Source organism: Canis lupus, chromosome 14 (genome assembly GCF_011100685.1).
Source record: "Canis lupus familiaris isolate Mischka breed German Shepherd chromosome 14, alternate assembly UU_Cfam_GSD_1.0, whole genome shotgun sequence".
In the NCBI taxonomy this organism is placed as follows: Eukaryota; Metazoa; Chordata; class Mammalia; order Carnivora; family Canidae; genus Canis; species Canis lupus.
This window is the reverse complement of record NC_049235.1, coordinates 57,828,608-57,841,711: the sequence shown is the minus strand read 5'-3', so window position 1 is coordinate 57,841,711 and position 13,104 is coordinate 57,828,608.

Sequence of the window (13,104 nt, the reverse complement as noted above, 5' to 3'; positions counted from 1 at the left end):
CATAGCTTCTGAGCTTGAAAAGTTATTGCTCTACAAACTGAGTTGAATATTTTTTAAAGACGCTAACTACATGAATTGCCTAGATTCTGTTTTTATAGTAGCACTGATACTGCAACTTTACCCAAGAGAGAAAAGCTATAAAAATCTCGGTGTATCTAATCACTTCACAGTTTCTTTAAGTTCCTATAACCCTTTAAAGAAAATGAAAAGGAAAGTATAGATGCCATATTTCAGGTAAGATGCAATAACGGTTAAGCAAGGAATTCGCATCTGAGATTAGCAAGATCAAATCCCGTGTTTGCTCTTCGCTAGCTTATGTGATCCTAAAGTAGTACCAAACATGTTCTATACCTCGGTATCCTCACCATTCAAATGATAGAACATGGAAACAATAAAATAAAATGATAGAACCTGGAATTCTTGTGAAAATTATATATGTTAATATATGCATAATATTTAAACTAGTACCAGAGGAAAAAAATAAATTCCATTAACTTTTAGATATAGCTTATTAAAAAATGTATAGTATACTCAACAAATGGACCCATCCTCAAAGAATCATCCTCCATTTGAATTAACTGGCCAAGTACAGTTCCAATAAAAACTAAGAGGGTGATAAGCAGCTATAGAAAACATTACAATTTTAATGAGTACCACTGTGAAAAAAAAATATGCCAGCCATGGACCTATTCTATTAATCTTGCAACTATTAGAATTATCCTGAAGTATTATTAAAATAGAATTGGAAAATAAATAAGACAAAATTTTAAATGCACAAAACTGATAAGGCATAAAACTATCCACAATAGGCTATAACTGAAATATATTGTTCAGTATTGGAGTTAGGTGAAAAGGTTAATGATCTGAAGATCTGGTGAGTTTCTGTGTAGCCTGGAGCCATAGATTACATACCAGATCCATAATCAAGCCTCTCACACTCATTGCACACTGCACTCACTTGGTCAACAAAGTGTGAATGGAGCTAAAAAAAAAGTTCTTCCTATACTACTAGGAAAAGAAGTTAAATACGTGTTTTATTGACATTGATCATATTTTTCATCTTCACACAAGAAATCACCCAATATGTACAGAATCTGCAATGCTTTTAAATCATCCCCTTGTCAATCAGAACCTACTTTCAACATAATGCATTCCTGAAAGTACATCAAATCATAAAGTAGGCAATAAAAGGAATAATACTTTTCTCAAAGAAAAATATGCTATTAGTTATCTCTTCTTAACATCATATAAATATATACTAGAGTGACTTGTATTAGGTATTTTATGATTTTTTTCTTTGAATTTCAAATGATTGTTAATGCATCTGATAAAATTTACAGTATATGTAATTGGAGACTTGCACAAGCAAATGTCAGATACCAATATAAGACACACAGGCATTCACATACACACCTACAATAAATATGAGCCATCTTTTAAATTGTAGCATTTTGCTCCAAGTTGTTAATACTGGAATATACACTGATCGTATGATCTCATCTCATATCACACACACAGCATCTTAGAAGATTGTGTCAAAAGAATAGGATGGAGCGATATGTATTAGGTTGAATCCTGGAATTTAAAGTGACAGAAGATGAGAACTAGAAAACAAGGCTAAAAATAGCATATAGTAACACATATAGTTCAGGAAAAAGGAATACGATGTTAGGAAGAATTAAAGTTATGAGAGAATTTTATACTTACTTAAAACTCCATTAGGAACAATTAATTAAATGGATAAAGGATGGTGAGAGCCAGGTTTCTCACCGTGAGTGGGAATTTATAGATAAACAAAGGGGAGGAAGCTAGAATGAGTCATGTACTGATGGATTACAGTTGGAGACATTAGTAAAAGTTCATGTTTAGCTTAATATGATACAGGTGGTTAGCACAGAGAACTATTTAGGGATATATAAATACACAGGTTTGTATGATTATATATATCTTTGCTCTGCCAGGTAGGAGGGCCTAAGGATCAATGAGTATTTCTAGTACCAGACCTTAGTTTTTAACATGATTGAATCTCAAATAAAAGAGAGAGACCAAGGCTCTTGGAAAAAGGCTTGTTCTAGGACTTGGGGAAGAAATATATAGGATGAATCAGAGCATCTTATTGTAACAGAAAGTAAGAAAGTGCTAGAATAAATAAGACTCAACATTCTGGAATTAAAAAAGAAAACAGTTTCCTTAATTTTTTTCCTAAGGAAATCTAAATAAATTGGACACTTTAGTTAATAATAACGTATCAATATTGGTTAATTTTTTAAAGATTTTATTTATTTATTCATGAGACAGAGAGAGAGAGAGGCAGACACATAGGGAGAAGCAGGCAGGCTCTTTGCATGATCCCAGGACCCCAGGATCATGGCCTGAGCCGAAGGCAGATGCTCAACCACTGAGCCACCCAGACGTCCCAATATTGGTTAATTGACGTAAGATGTTAATAACTGGAGAAACTATATTAGTGTATATATGAACTTTCTACCTGGGAAGTATCTTCTTAATCAATTCTCATGTAGATCTAAAAATGCTCTAAAAGTCTATTATAAAATAACAAAGAACCTCCATTGGCATAGCACATATACAAAGGAATTGGTCCCTCCCTAGGGAAGGCCTCTAATTTCATTGCTTCAGGCTTAAATTGAATAAATTAGAAAACTTCATGGTAAAAGTTCCCCAATAATAAATTCATATATAATAACAACAATAGAAACAGAGGATTCAACTTAAATGATTAGTGCTGATGATTAATAATCCAAATTATTGCCAAAGGCTCTACCTTAAAAACTACATATATATGTAACCGTTACCATTATAGATCGTCTGAAATATATAACTTCTTTTTGAGCCCTGTATCTGTATATTTGGGCAAAAGTTAAATAATCATCATAACCTAAATACACTGCAGTGATATATGCATAAGGTGGAGAAAGCAGTGAAAGTGCAATATGTAAACTGTAGGAACCCCTATCCATTACCTAACTATTTATCCATTTCAATTATGAATCACACTCCATTCGCTTAATTAATTCATGGAGAAAAGTTTCTTTCAATCTGAATCTGAAAGAACTACTCAGCAGGTAACATGTGAGAGAAAAGTGTATCTGGCTTCCAAAGGGAGGTGAATGATGCAATTCCATTATTGAGCTTTTCGTGTTGTTGCAAAATATTTCAAGTTTTATTTCTCTCATCAGAAGATCATTCTTCATTCTATGGTTACTTAATATCTATTTTTTCTAAGTACTATGTTCTTAAAATCTGAGTGGTTCAGTAATATAAGCAGCATTTTGTCAGCCTCCCTCTCGGTCCAGATGAGCAAATCTTCCAAACTCCTTTAGTTGCCTAACCATATAGTATTAAAGATTGTTAGCTGTTTATCAGTTTGTCAAATGAAAACTCCTGGTCTAAACAAAAATGAAAATAAGTCCCTGTGGCCATAGCAATGCTGGCTTATAGAAGAAAAGGAGAAAAAAAAAAAAAAACTTCTGCTTTTTCCATAATTTAAACTCTTTATTCCCTAGACCCACTCACTGTCTTTTTAATTTATTAGTCTCCCCAATCATTTAATTTTAAAGCTTTTTGGTTTAGTCCATTTTATTTATAGTCCTTAATTAGTATTAATATCAAAGTGAAAAGATAATTTGCATAAGAAAATATATTTTCTATCAAATATTTTGCTGGAATCAACTATGCCACTTAAATTTTTTGAGTACAGTTGACACAATGTTACATTTGCCAAATCAGACCTATAAATACAGAAAACCGATGACTGATGACTGCCAGAGGAGAGAGGTGGAAGGATGGGCAAATTGGTAAAGGGAGTGAAGGGAGCAGACTCCCAGCTGTGAAATGAATAAGCCACAGGAATGAAAGTAACAGCATAAGAAATACAATCAATGATATTGTAATAATGTTGTGTGGTGACAGATGGTAGCTACATTGGTGACGAGCATGGCATAATGTATAAATTTGTCAAATTACTATGTTGTACATCTAGTCACTTAACTTTTGAATGAACCTTCAAATCCCAGGGAAGAGTTTGTGAGCTGAAGTTGATCTAAAAAAGTCAGGATTGTAAATGACAGTATTAGCCCCGGAGAGTCTCTACGAATAGTAGACTTCCTCATCTGCCGCTCTTAGATGGAAACTAAACATATTCACAGCTTAACCAGTGCAACAGAGTAGTACTCTGCCAAAGGGTCAAAGGATTTACTCCTCAAATTTTCCTCTCTCATTTTTTTCTTTTTTTAAATAATATTGGCTGAAGCTGTCAGGCCACTATTTAAATCACAAATAGCACAGGAGCAGTCAAATAGATATTATGATACGAGACCTTTGGTAGAAAACAAAGTACAACAGGACATAGGATATAGCAAAATGCAGCCAGAAGCACCCATTTAATAGCCATCTCTCATCTTACATGGCCCAGCTACTATTGGGAAGACCACTGTCTCTTGGACAGACACAATGTAGGAAGTAGCACCACAACTACACCTGGTCTCCATTTCATGTCTCCTTTATTACTCCCCACCCCCACTTTGATTAGATGTTTCTTTGGCCAAGATCATAGCATCTGTCAGAAGTCTTAATCTATCAGATTCTTCTCCTCCTTCTCCTTCATCTCAGAAATCTACAAGAAACTGAGAACTTCTCTTGTTTACTAAAGAGACTTGTGAACAATATGCATGAGAAATGATGACCTGATTAAGCTGAAATAGGACAGTCTATAGACATTATAGCAAAGTTTATAAAAACATATCAAAACTATTCCAAATCAATTTAAAGCTTTCTGTAATCCCCATGTAAAACATTAACATTCTATTGTTAATTTAACCAAATGTTTTGGAAATAATTTTTCAAAGCAAATTTAAAATTTTCAGGGGCACTTGGTGGTTCAGTCAGACTTGGTTTTGGTTCAGGTCCTGATCTCAGGGTCACTGGATGGAGCTGCATGTGGGGTTACACACTCAGCACAGTCTTCTGCCCTCTCCTTCCCCTTCTGCCTTTCCCCCTGCTTTTATTTATTTTAATTTTTTCTCAATATGGCTAATTAAAACAGTATAATCTTAAGATTTTATGTATGTATGTATGTATTTGAGAGAAAAAGAGTACGTGCACACCCATGAGAGTGTGAGCAGGAGGAGGGGCAGGGACAGAGGGAGAGAGAGCATCTCTCAAGCAGCCTCTGAGCTGAGTGTGCTGAGTGTGCAGCAGAGACGGAGCTCAGTCTCACGATTCTGATACCATGACCTAAGCCAAAGCAAGAGTCCAACGATCAACTGATAAGTCACTCAAGTGCCCCAAAATAATCTCTTTTAATGAAATCAGTACAAAAGGAAGAATGGGCATTATTTTGTCTAATAATCATTATTATTAAATTTGCATGATTAATTAAAAAATGCTACACACAGAAAAACTGATCAACATGACAGTGACATGTGGAAGCCGACAAACATAGAAAACATTATTTTCATTTGCATTAAGACCATTTGCAGATCTGGTATGTTGTGTCAAGAAAAAAAAATTAAGCAAATGTCAAAAGATATATTTTAAACAATCAGAATATGTACTTAGACTAGAGAATAATTAGGCTATAAGTCAATATTAAAAAACAAGATGAGGAAAGCTCCCAACTATGTGGAAATAGAGAAAAACATAATGAAAATATGAAATAGGGCAAAAAATTACAATAAAAATTTGAAAAAATATATGCCTAGGTGATAATGAAATTTTGCATGTAAATATTTCTGTGCACAACAAAAACAAAAGCTGTGCCTAGAGAGAAATTTACATGTTAATATATATACTGGAAAAGAAGAAGGAGAAAGATCAAGGATCTAACTCCTAAATATGTTAGAAAAGGAACAGCAAATCAATCCCAGAAAAAATAAGGAAAAGAAGGGATATAGAAAAAAGTAAAAGAGAAAGAGAAAACAAACATTAAAATATAGTAAATTGACAATAAAATGTTTTCTTTCTTTGAAAAGTCTGTTAAAATTGATAGAACTCTACCTAGCAAGGCAGATCAAGAAAAAAAGTAGAAAGCATACATCAATCTCAACAATGAAAGAAATAAAGAATGAAAGAGCCTACAGACATAAATATAACAACAGCACATTACAAAGATTTAAGAAATATATTTTCTCCAGAAAATTGACAAAATAGTTGGAAGAGGTAAAACCATGGAAAAACACAACAGATAGTCCTGTACCTATTAATTAAAGAAACTGAATCTAGTTTATAAACTCATGAAAAATTATCCAGTCTCAACTGATTTATCATTATCTGTAACATAGACAGTCCTTGAGAATTCAAATAAGCATCCTGACAATTAGGTCATAGTACAAAATATTCGAAGGTTCAAGAAACCTAATATTAAACAGATGGAAAGGGAGGAAACCAGAAAACTGGTCAGTGTGATTATGGGATGACTCGAATAATGAAAAGGCAGAAGGAAAGCCTAGGTAGTGTCACATATGGGGCCAGGTGGCTGTGGTTTTCTAGGTATGGGAATAGAGTGTGAGCAAGAAAGGCAATTAATTACCTACGGGTAAAGGAGTTCAGAAACTCCTTGATATTACTCAGCGCAAGTTTACAAGACATGGATACAAATCTCAGGGACTAAGACATCTGTCTAATAATATATCCAGCAGTTGTTCAGTCAGCCAGGGAGTCCATTAGTAATGCTTTCCACTTAATGTATTCTTAAAAGCTAAGTCTGGAGTCTGATCTCTTGAGAAATGTACTTGGTATTTTTAGGTTCCTATTTAGCATATCTGAGAAATCATGATATTAGATTGTTGAGATCTGGGAACTTTAGTATTTTTGCATGGAATTCTAATATTAATTCATCCCTTATTTAAAAAATTAAATTCACAGATTTCTGCTGCATAAAACAACATTAATGAATATTTCCAATGGACTGAATTGGCCAAACAACATGATTTGTTAGTAACAGATTTGCTCTGTGATGTCTTAAAATATCTGATGATTATGATACTTTATTAAAATGTATTCTCAGATAGTTTTCTGAATATTTTACTTGTGTGTTATTAGTTATAATGACCTGGTAGTATGCATGTGGGACATATATGACCTTTAAGACTTTATTCCATAAGAGATACTAACTAAAGTTTCCTGCTAACTATTGTATGAAGGCAGCAGAAAGCTGAGTCAAGAATATCTAATCACACTACCAGGAGGCGGGGCAAGATGGTGGAAGACTAGGGTTCCCCAAGTCACCTGTACCCACCAACTTACCTAGGTAACTTTCAAATCATCCTGAAAATCTATGAATTCGCTCTAAGGTTTAAAGAGAGAACAGCTGGAATGCTACAGAGAGAAGAGTTTACGCTTATAACAAGTACAACTCATTTTTAGACACTCCGCACTGAGCAAAATGACTAGAAAGAAGAACTCACCACAAAAGAAAGAGTCAGAAACAGTTCTCTCTGCCACAGAGTTACAGAATTTGGGTTATAATTCGGTGTCAGAAAGCCAATTCAGAAGCATAATTATAAAGCTACTGGTGGCTCTGGAAAAAAAGCATAAAGGATTCAAAAGACTTTATGACTGCAGAATTTAAATCTAATCAGGCCAAAATTAAAAATCAATTAAATGAGATGCAATCCAAACTGGAGGTCTTAACGGCAAGGGTTAATGAGGTAGAAGAAAGAGTGAGTGACATAGAAGACAAGTTGATGGCAAGGAAGGAAGCTGAGGAAAAAGAGAAAAATAATTAAAAGACCATGAAGAAGGGTTAAAGGAAATAAATGACAGCTTCAGAAGGAAAAATCTACGTTTAACTGGGGTTCCAGAGGGCGCCAAAAGGGACAGAGCACCAGAAAGCATATTTGAATGAATCATAACTGAGAACTTCCCTAATTTGGGGAGCGAAACAGGCATTCAGATCCAAGAGATAGAGAGATCCCCCCTGTAAAGTCAATAAAAACCATTCAACACCTGGACATTTAATAGTGAAACTTGCAAATTCCAAAGATAAAGAGAAAAATCCTTAAAGCAGCAAGAGACAAGAGATCCCTAACCTTTATGGGGAGAAATATTAGATTAATAGCAGACCTCTCCACAGAGACCTGGCAGGTCAGAAAGGGCTGGCAGATATATTCAGGGTCCCAAATGAGGAGAACATGCAGCCAAGAATACTTTATCCAGCAAGGCTCTCATTCGGAATAGAAGGAGAGATAAAGAGCTTCCAAGATAGGCAGAAACTGAAAGAATATGTGACCACCAACCAGCTCTGCAAGAAATATTAAGGGGGACTCTGTAAAAGAAAGGGTAAGCCCAAAGAAATAATCCACAAAAACAGGGACTGAATAGGTATTATGATGAGACTAGATTCGTATCTGTCAATAGTAACTCTGAACGTGAATGGGCTTAATGACCCCATCAAAAGGCGCAGGGTTTCAGACTAGATAAAAAAGCAAGACCCATCTACTTGCTGTCTACCAGAGACTCATTTGAGACCTAAGGACACCTCCAGCCTGAAAATGAAAGGGTGGAGAACCATTTACCATTCAAATGGTCCTCAAAAGAAAGCAGGGGTAGTAATCCCCATATCAGATAAATTAAAGTTTATCCCCATGATGGTAGTAAGAGATGAATAGGGACACTATATCAGACTTAAAGGGTATATCCAACAAGAGAACCTAAGAATCATGAATATTTATGCCCCTAATGTGGGGCCTGCCAAGTATATCAATCAATTGATAACCAAAGTTAAGACATACTTGGATAATAAAATACTTATACTGGGAAACTTCAACACGGCGCTTTCTGCAAATGACAGATTTTCTAAGAACAACATCTCCAAAGGAACAAGAGCTTTAAATGATACACTGGACCAGATGGGATTTCACAGATATTTACAGAACTTTACATCCAAACACAACTGAATACACATTCTTCTCAAGTGCACATGCAACTTTCTCCAGAATAGACCACATACTGGGTCACAAATCAGGTCTCAACTGATACCAAAAGACTGGGATCGTCCCCTGCATATTTTCAGACCATAATGCTTTGAAACTTGAATTCAATCACAAGAAGAGATTTGGAAGAAATTCAGACACGTGGAGGTTAAAGAGCATCCTACTAAAAGATGAATGGGTCAACCAGGAAATTAGAGAAGAATTAAAAAGATTCATGGTAACTAATGAGAATGAAGATACAACCATTCCAAATCTTTGGGATATAGCAAAAGCAGGCCTGAGAGGGGAATACATCGCAATACAAGCATCCCTCCAAAAATTGGAAAAAAAATGCAAATATATAAGCTAACCTTGCACCTAAAGGAACTGGAGAAAGAACAGCAAATAAAACCTACACCAAGAGGATCCCTGGGTGGCTCAGCAGTTTGGCGTCTGCCTTCAGCCCAGAGCCTGCTTCTCCCTCTGCCTATGTCTCTGCCTCTCTCTCTCTCTCTCTCTCTCTTTCTCTCTCTGAATAAATAAATAAAATCTTTAAAAAAAAAAAAAAACCTACCCCAAGCAGAAGAAGAGAGTTAATAAAGATTCGAGCAGAACTCAATGAAATCGAGACCAGAAGAACTGTGGAACAGATCAACAAAACCAGGAGTTGGTCCTTTGAAAGAATTAATAAGATAGATAAACCATTAGCCAGCCTTATTAAAAAGAAGAGAGAAAAGACTCAAATTAATAAAATCATGAATGAAAAAGGAGAGATCACGACCAATACCAAGGAAATACAAACGATTTTAAAAACATATTATGAGCAGCTATACACCAATAAATTAGGCAGTCTAGAAGAAATGGATGCATTTCTGTAAAACCACAAACTACCAGAACTGGAACAGGAAGAAACAGAAAACCTGAACAGGCTGATAACGAGGGAGGAAATTGAAGCAGTCATCAAAAACCTCCCCAAACACAAAAGCGCAGGGCCAGATGGCTTCCCAGGGGAATACTATCACACATTTAAAGAAGAAACCATACCTATTCTACTAAAGCTGTTTGGAAAGATAGAAAGGGATGGAATACTTCCAAACTCATTTTATGAAGCCAGCATCACCTTAATTCCAAAACCAGAAAAAGACCCCACCAAAATGGAGAATTAGAGACCAATATCCCTGATGAATACAGATGCAAACATTCTTAACAAGATACTAGCTGATAGGATCCAACAGGACATTAAGAAGATTATTAACCATGACCAAGTGGTATTTATCCCCAGGATGCAAGGCTGGTTCAACACTCATAAAGCAATTAACATGACAGATCATATCAATAAGAGAAAAAAAAAGAACCATATGATCCTCTCATTAGATGCAGAAAAAGCACTTGACAAAATACAGCATCCATTCCTGATCAAAACTCTTCAGAGTGTAGGGATCAAGGGAACATTCCTCAGCATCTTAAAAGCCATCTATGAAAAGCCCACAGGAAATATCATTCTCAACGGGGAAGCACTGGGAGCCTTTCCCCTAAGATCAGGAACAAGACAGGGATGTCCACTCTCACCACCGCTATTCAACATAGTACTGGAAGTCCTAGCCTCAGCAATCAGACAACAAAAAGACATTAAAGGCATTAAAATTGGCAAAGAAGAAGTCAAACCCTCCTTCTTCGCCGATGACATGATACTGTACATAGAAAACTCCAAAGACTCCACCCCAATATTGCTAGAACTCCTATAGCAATTCGGCAGTGTGGCAGGATACAAAATCAATGTCCAGAAGTCAGTGGCATTTTTATACACAAACAATGAGACTGAAAAGAGAAATTAAGGAGTCAATCCCATTTATAATTGCACCCAACAGCATAAGATACCTAGGAATAAACCTAACCAAAGAGGTAAAGGATCTATACCCAAAAACTACAGAACACTCTGAAAGAAATTGAGGAAGACACAAAGAGATGGAAAAATATTCCATGCTCATGGATTGGCAGAATTAACATTGTGAAACTGTTAATGTTACCCAGGGCAGTTTACACATTTAATGCAATCCCTATCAAAATAGCATGGGCTTTCTTCAGAGAGTTAGAACAAATCATCTTAAGATTTGTGTGGAATCAGAAAAGACCCCAAATAGCCAGGGGAATATTGAAAAAGAAAACCATATCTGGGGGCATCACAATGCCAGATTTCAGGTTGTCCTACAAAGCTGTGGTCATCAAGACAGTGTGGTACTGGCACAAAAACAGACACATAGATCAATGGGATAGAATAGGGCAGCCCGGGTGGCTCAGAGGTTTACCACTGCCTTCAGCCCAGGGTGTGATCCTGGAGTCCTGGGACTGAGTCTCACATCAGGCTCCCTGCATGGAGCCTGCTTCTCGCTCTGCCTGTGTCTCTGTCTCTGTCTCTGTCTCTCTCTGTGTGTGTCTCTCTTGAATAAATAAATAAAATCTTTTAAAAAATGGAACAGAATAAAGAACCCAGAAATGGGCCCTCAACTCTATGGTCAACTAATATTCAACAAAGCAGGAAAGACTATCCACTGGATAAAGGACAGTCTCTTCAATAAATGGTGCTGGGAACATTGGGCAGCCACGTGCAGAAGAACGAAATTAGGCCATTCTCTTACACCAGACACAAAGATAAACTCCAAATGGATGAAAGATCTAAATGTGAGACAAGAATCCATCAAAATCCTAGAGGAGAACACAGGCAACAAACACCCTTTGTGAATTTGGCCACAGCAACTTCTGCAAGATACATCCATAAAGGCAAGGGAAACAAAAGCAGAAATGAACTATTGGGACTTCATCAAGATAAAACGCTTCTGCACAGCAAAGGATACAGTCAACAAAACTCAAAGACGCCCTACAGATGGGAGGAGATATTTGCAAATGACGTATCAGATAAAGGGCTAGTTTCCAAGATCTATAAAGAACTTAATAAACTCAACAGCAAAGAAACAAACAATCCAATCATGAAATGGGCAAAAGACATGAAGAGAAATCTCACAGAGGAAGACATAGACATGGCCACAAGTACATGAGGAAATGCTCCGCATCACTTGCCATCAGGGAAATACAAATCAAAACCACAATGAGATCCCACCTCACCCCAGTGAGAATGGGGAACATTAACAAGGCAGGGAACCACAAATGTTGGAGAGGATGTGGAGAAAGGGGAACCCTCCTGCACTGTTGGTGGGTGTAACCTGGTGCAGCCACTCTAGAAAACTGTGTGGAGGTTCTACAAAGAGGTAAAAATAGACCTGCCCTACGACCCAGCAATTGCACTGATGGGGATTTGCCCCAAAGGTACAGATGCAATGAAACGCCGGGACACCTGCGCCCCGATGTTTATAGCATCAGTGTCCACAAGAGCCACACTGTGGGTGGAGCCTCGGTGTCCGACAGATGATGGATAGAGAAGATGTGGTCTCTGTATACAATGGAGTATTCCTCAGCTATTAGAAATGACAAATACCCACCATTTGCTTCAATGTGGATGGAACTGGAGGGTATTATGCTGAGTGAACTAAGCCAATCAGAGAAGGACAAACCTTATATGGTTTATTCATGTGGGGAATATAAAAAATAGTGAAAAGGAATATAAGGGAAGGGAGAAGAAATGTGTGGGAATATCAGAGAGGGAGACAGACCATGAGAGACTCCTAACTCTCTCAACAAGGGGTAGTGGAAGGGGAGGTGGGTGGGAGGTCGGGGTGCCTGGGTGATGGGCACTGAGGGGGCACTTGACGGGGTGAGCACTGAGTGTTATGCTATATCTTGGCAAATCGAATTCCAATTAAAAAAATATACAAAAAAAGAATATCAGGGATCCCTGGGTGGCGCAGCAGTTTGGCGCCTGCCTTTGGCCCAGGGCGCGATCCTGGAGACCCGGGATCGAATCCCACGTCGGGCTCCCGGTGCATGGAGCCTGCTTCTCCCTCTGCCTGTCTCTCTGCCTCTCTCTCTCTCACTGTGTGCCTATCATAAAAAAAAAAAAAAATGAATATCAAATCACTTCTAAAGAGCCATATACATTATGGACTAAATTTAATTAAAATATATAAAAACACTTTATAAAGTATTATAATATTTATAATATGTGTACATGCATACATAGCATGTATACGTACACATGTGTATATGCATGTGTGTATCTGTT